Here is a 6,537-nt window from a genome sequence, read left to right on the forward strand (position 1 = left end):
ATAACGTATAACGTTATGTAGTACTACGTTCCAACGTATAACGTTATTTAGTATTACGATATAACGTATAACGATATGTAGTATTACGATATAACGTATAACGATATGTGGTATTACGATATAACGTATAACGTTATATGGTAATACGTTATAACGTATAACGATATGCACTATTACGACATAACGTGTAACGTTATGTAGAATTTGGTTATAACGTGTAACGTTATGTAGCATTACGACATAACGTATAACGATATGTAGTATGACGATATAACATATAACGATATATGGTAGTACGTTATAACGTATAACGATATGTAGTATTACGATATAACGTATAACGACATGTGGTATTACGATATAACGTATAACGCTATATGGTAATACGTTATAACGTATGACGATATGTAGTATTACGATATAACGTATAACGTTATCTATCACTACGAAATAACGTATAACGTTATGTAGTTTTACGATATAGCATATAACGATATGTAATAATACGTTATAACGTATAACGTTATGTGGTATTACATTATAACGTGTAACGCTATATACTATTACGATATAACGTATAACGTTATGTAGCGTTACGATATAACGTATAACGATATGTAGCATTACGATATGACGTATAACGTTGTGTAGTACTACGTTATAACGCATAACGTTATGTAGCATTACGATATACCGAAAACGATATGTACTGTTACGATATAACGGATAACGTTATGTAGCATTACGATATGACGTATAACGTTATGTAGCATTACGATATAACGTATAATGTTATGTAGTAGTACGTTCCAACGTACACCGTTATTTAGTATTACGATATAACGTATAATGTAATGTAGCATTACGATATAACGTATAACGTTATGTAGCATTACGATATAACGTATAACGATATGTAGCATTACGATATGACGTATAACGTTGTGTAGTACTATGTTATAACAAATAACGTTATGTAGCATTACGATATAACGTATAACGATATGTAGCATTACGATATGACGTATAACGTTGTGTAGTACTATGTTATAACAAATAACGTTATGTAGCATTACGATATAACGAAAACGATATGTACTGTTACGAAATATAGGATAACGTTATGTAGCATTACGATATGACGTATAACGTTATGTAGCATTACGATATAACGTATAATGTTATGTAGTAGTACGTTCCAACGTACACCGTTATTTAGTATTACGATATAACGTATAATGTAATGTAGCATTACGATATAACGTATAACGTTATGTAATTTTACGATATAGCGTATAACGATATGTAATAATACGTTATAACGTTTAACGTTATGTGGTATTACATTAAAACGTGTAACGCTATATAGTATTACGATATAACGTATAACGATATGTAGTATTACGATATAACGTATAACGATATGTGGTATTACGATATAACGTATAACGTTATATGGTAATACGTTATAACGTATAACGATATGTAGTATTACGATATAACGTATAACGTCATCTATCATTACGATATAACGTATAACATTATGTTGTTCTACGATATAGCATATGACGATATGTAATAATACGTTATAACGTATAACGTTATGTGGTATTACATTATAACGTGTAACGCTATATAGTATTACGATATAACGTATAACGTTATGTAGCATTACGATATAACGTATAACGATATCTAGTATTACGATATAACGTATAATGTAATGTAGCATTACGATATAACGTATAACGTTATATAGTATTACGTTATAACGTATAACGTTATGTAGTGTTACGTTATAACGTATAACGTTATATAGTACTACGATATGACGGATAACGTTATATGGTAATACGTTATAACGTATAACGATATGTGGTATTACGATATAACGTATAAAGTTATATGGTAATACGTTATAACGTATAACGATATGTAGTATTACGATATAACGTATAACGATATGTGGTATTACGATATAACGTATAACGTTATATGGTAATACGTTATAATGTATAACGATATATAGTGTTACGATATAACGTTTAACGTTATGTAGCATTACGTTATAGCGTATAACGTTATGTAGTGTTACGTTATAACGTATAACGTTATACACTATTACGATATAATGGGTAACGTTATATGGTAATACGTTATAACGTATAACGATATGTAGTATTACCATATAACTTCTAACGTTATGTACTATAACGACATAACGTATAACGTTATGTAGCATTACGATATAACGAAAACGATATGTACTGTTACGATATAACGTATAACGATATCTAGTATTACGACATAACGTATAATGCAATGTAGCATTACGATATAACGTATATCGTTATATAGTATTACGTTATAACGTATAATGTAATGTAGTATTACGATATAACGTATAACGATATGTGGTATTACGATATAACGTATAACGTTATGTAGTTTTACGATATAGCATATAACGATATGTAATAATACGTTAAAACGTTTAACGCTATGTGGTATTACATTATAACGTGTAACGCTATATAGTATTACGATATAACGTATAACGATATGTAGCATTACGATATAACGTATAACGATATGTGGTATTACGATATATCGTATAACGTTATATGTTAAAGAGGTATAACGTATAACGATATGTAGCATTACGATATAACCGATAACGTTATGCAGCATGACGATGTAACGAATAACGATAGGTAGCATTACGATATAACGTATAACGTTATGTAGTACTACGTTCCAACGTATAACGTTAAGTAGTGATACGATAAAAGGCTTAACGTTATGTAGCATTACGTTATTGCGTATAACGTTACGTAGTACTACGTTATAACGTATAACGTTATGTAGCATTACGATATATCGTATAACGATATGTAACATTACGATATGACGTATAACGTTGTGTAGTACTACGTTATAACGTATAACGTTATGTAGTACTACGTTCCAACGTATAACGCTATTTAGTATTACGATATAACGTATAACGATATGTAGTATTACGATATAACGTATAACGATATGTGGTATTACGATATAACGTATAACGTTATATGGTAATACGTTATAACGTATAACGATATGTACTATTACGACATAACGGGTAACGTTATGTAGAATTTGGGTATAACGTGTAACGTTATGTAGCATTACGATATAACGTACAACGATATGTAGTATGACGATATAACGTATAACGATATGTAGTAATACGATATAACGTATAACGATATGTGGTATTACGATATAACGTATAACGTTATATACTATTGCGATATAACGGATAACGTTATGTGGTATTACATTATAACGTGTAATGCTATATAGTATTACGATATAACGTATAACGATATGTAGCATTACGATATAACGTATAACGATATGTGGTATTACGATATAACGTATAACGTTATATGTTAATACGGTATAACGTATAACGATATGTAGCATTACGACATAACCGATAACGTTATGCAGCATGACGATATAAGGAATAACGATAGGTAGCATTACGATATAACGTATAACGTTGTGTAGTACTACGTTATAACGTATAACGTTATGTAGTACTACGTTCCAACGTATAACGTTATTTAGTATTACGATATAACGTATAACGATATGTAGTATTACGATATAACGTATAACGATATGTAGTATTACGATATAACGTATAACGATATATGGTAGTACTTTATAACGTATAACGATATGTAGTATTACGATATATCGTATAACGTTATGTAGTTTTACGACATAGCATATAACGATATGTACTATTACGGCATAACGTATAACGTTATGTAGTACTACGTTCCAACGTATAACGTTATGTAGTATTACGATATAACGTATAACGATATGTAGTAATACGATATAACGTATAACGATATGTGGTATTACGATATAACGTATAACGTTATATACTATTGCGATATAACAGATAACGTTATGTGGTATTACATTATAACGTGTAATGCAATATAGTATTACGATATAACGTATAACGATATGTGGTATTACGATATAACGTATAACGTTATATGTTAATACGGTATAACGTATAACGATATGTAGCATTACGACATAACCGATAACGTTATGCAGCATGACGATATAAGGAATAACGATAGGTAGCATTAAAATATAACGTATAACGTTATGTAGTACTACGTTCCAACGTATAACGTTATGTAGTGTTACGATAAAAGGTTTAACGTTATGTAGCATTACGTTAAGGCGTATAACGTTATGTAGTACTACGTTATAACGTATAACGTTATGTAGCATTACGATATAACGTATAACGATATGTAGCATTACGATATGACGTATAACGTTGTGTAGTACTACGTTATAACGTATAACGTTATGTAGCATTACGATATAACGAAAACGATATGTACTGTTACGATATAACGGATAACGTTATGTAGCATTACGATATGACGTATAACGTTATGTAGTATTACGATATAACGTATAGCGATATGTAGTAATACGATATAACGTATAACGATATGTGGTATTACGATATAACGTATAACGTTATATAGTGTTACGATATAACGGATAACGTTATATGGTAATTCGTTATAACGTATAACGATATGCAGTATTACGATATAACGTATAACGTTATATAGTATTACGATATAACGGATAACGTTATATGGCAATACGTTATAACGTATAACGTTATCTAGCATTACGATATAACGTATAACGTTATGTAGTTTTACGATATAGCATATAACGATATATAATAGTACGTTATAACGTATAACGTTATGTAGCATTACGATATAACGTATAACGTTATATAGTATTACGATATAACGGATAACGATATATGGTAATACGTTATAACGTCTAACGATATGTAGTATTACGATATGACGTATAACGTTATCTATCATTACGATATAACGTATAACGTTATGTAGTTTTACGATATAGCATATAACGATATGTAATAATACGTTATAACGTATAACGTTATGTGGTATTACATTATAACGTGTAACGTTATATAGTATTACGATATAACGTATAACGTTATGTAGCATTACGATATAACGTATAACGATATCTAGTATTACGATATAACGTATAATGTAATGTAGCATTACGATATATCGTATAACGTTATATAGTATTACGTTATAACGTATAACGTTATGTAGTGTTACGTTATAACGTATAACGTTATATAGTACTACGATATGACGGATAACGTTATATGGTAATACGTTATAACGTATAACGATATGTAGTATTACGATATAACGTATAACGATATGTGGTATTACGAAATAACGTATAACGTTATATGGTAATACGTTATAATGTATAACGATATGTAGTATTACGATATAACGTATAACGTTATCTAGCATTACGATATAACGTATAACGTTATGTAGCTTTACGATACAGCATATAACGATATGTAATAATACGTTATAACGTATAACGTTATGTATTACTACGTTCCAACGTATAACGTTATGTAGTACTACGTTCCAACGTATAACGTTATGTAGTGTTACGATATAACGTTTAACGTTATGTAGCATTACGTTATAGCGTATAACGTTATGTAGTATTACGTTATAACGTATAACGTTATACACTATTACGTTATAATGGATAACGTTATATGGTAATACGTTATAACGTATAACGATATGTAGTATTACCATATAACTTATAACGATATGTACTATTACGACATAACGTATAACGTTATGTAGCATTACGATATAACGAAAACGATATGTACTGTTACGATATAACGCATAACGATATCTAGTATTACGACATAACGTATAATGTAATGTAGCATTACGATATAACGTATATCGTTATATAGTATTACGTTATAACGTATAATGTAATGTAGTATTACGATATAACGTATAACGATATGTAGCATTACGATATAACGTATAACGATATGTGATATTACGATATATTGTATAACGTTATATGTTAATATGGTATAACGTATAACGATATGTAGCATTACGATATAACCGATAACGTTATGCAGCATGACGATATAACGAATAACGATAGGTAGCATTACGATATAACGTATAACGTTATGTAGTACTACGTTCCAACGTATAACGTTATGTAGTGTTACGATAAAAGGTTTAACGTTATGTAGCATTACGTTATAGCGTATAACGTTATGTAGTACTACGTTATAACGTATAACGTTATGTAGCATTACGATATAACGTATAACGATATGTAACATTACGATATGACGTATAACGTTGTGTAGTACTACGTTATAACGTATAACATTATGTAGTACTACGTTCCAACGTATAACGTTATTTAGTATTACGATATAACGTATAACGATATGTAGTATTACGATATAACGTATAACGATATGTGGTATTACGATATAACGTATAACGTTATATGGTAATACGTTATAACGTATAACGATATGTACTATTACGACATAACGTGTAACGTTATGTAGAATTTGGTTAT

This window comes from Bombus pyrosoma, unplaced genomic scaffold (assembly GCF_014825855.1).
Source record: "Bombus pyrosoma isolate SC7728 unplaced genomic scaffold, ASM1482585v1 HiC_scaffold_4726, whole genome shotgun sequence".
In the NCBI taxonomy this organism is placed as follows: Eukaryota; Metazoa; Arthropoda; class Insecta; order Hymenoptera; family Apidae; genus Bombus; species Bombus pyrosoma.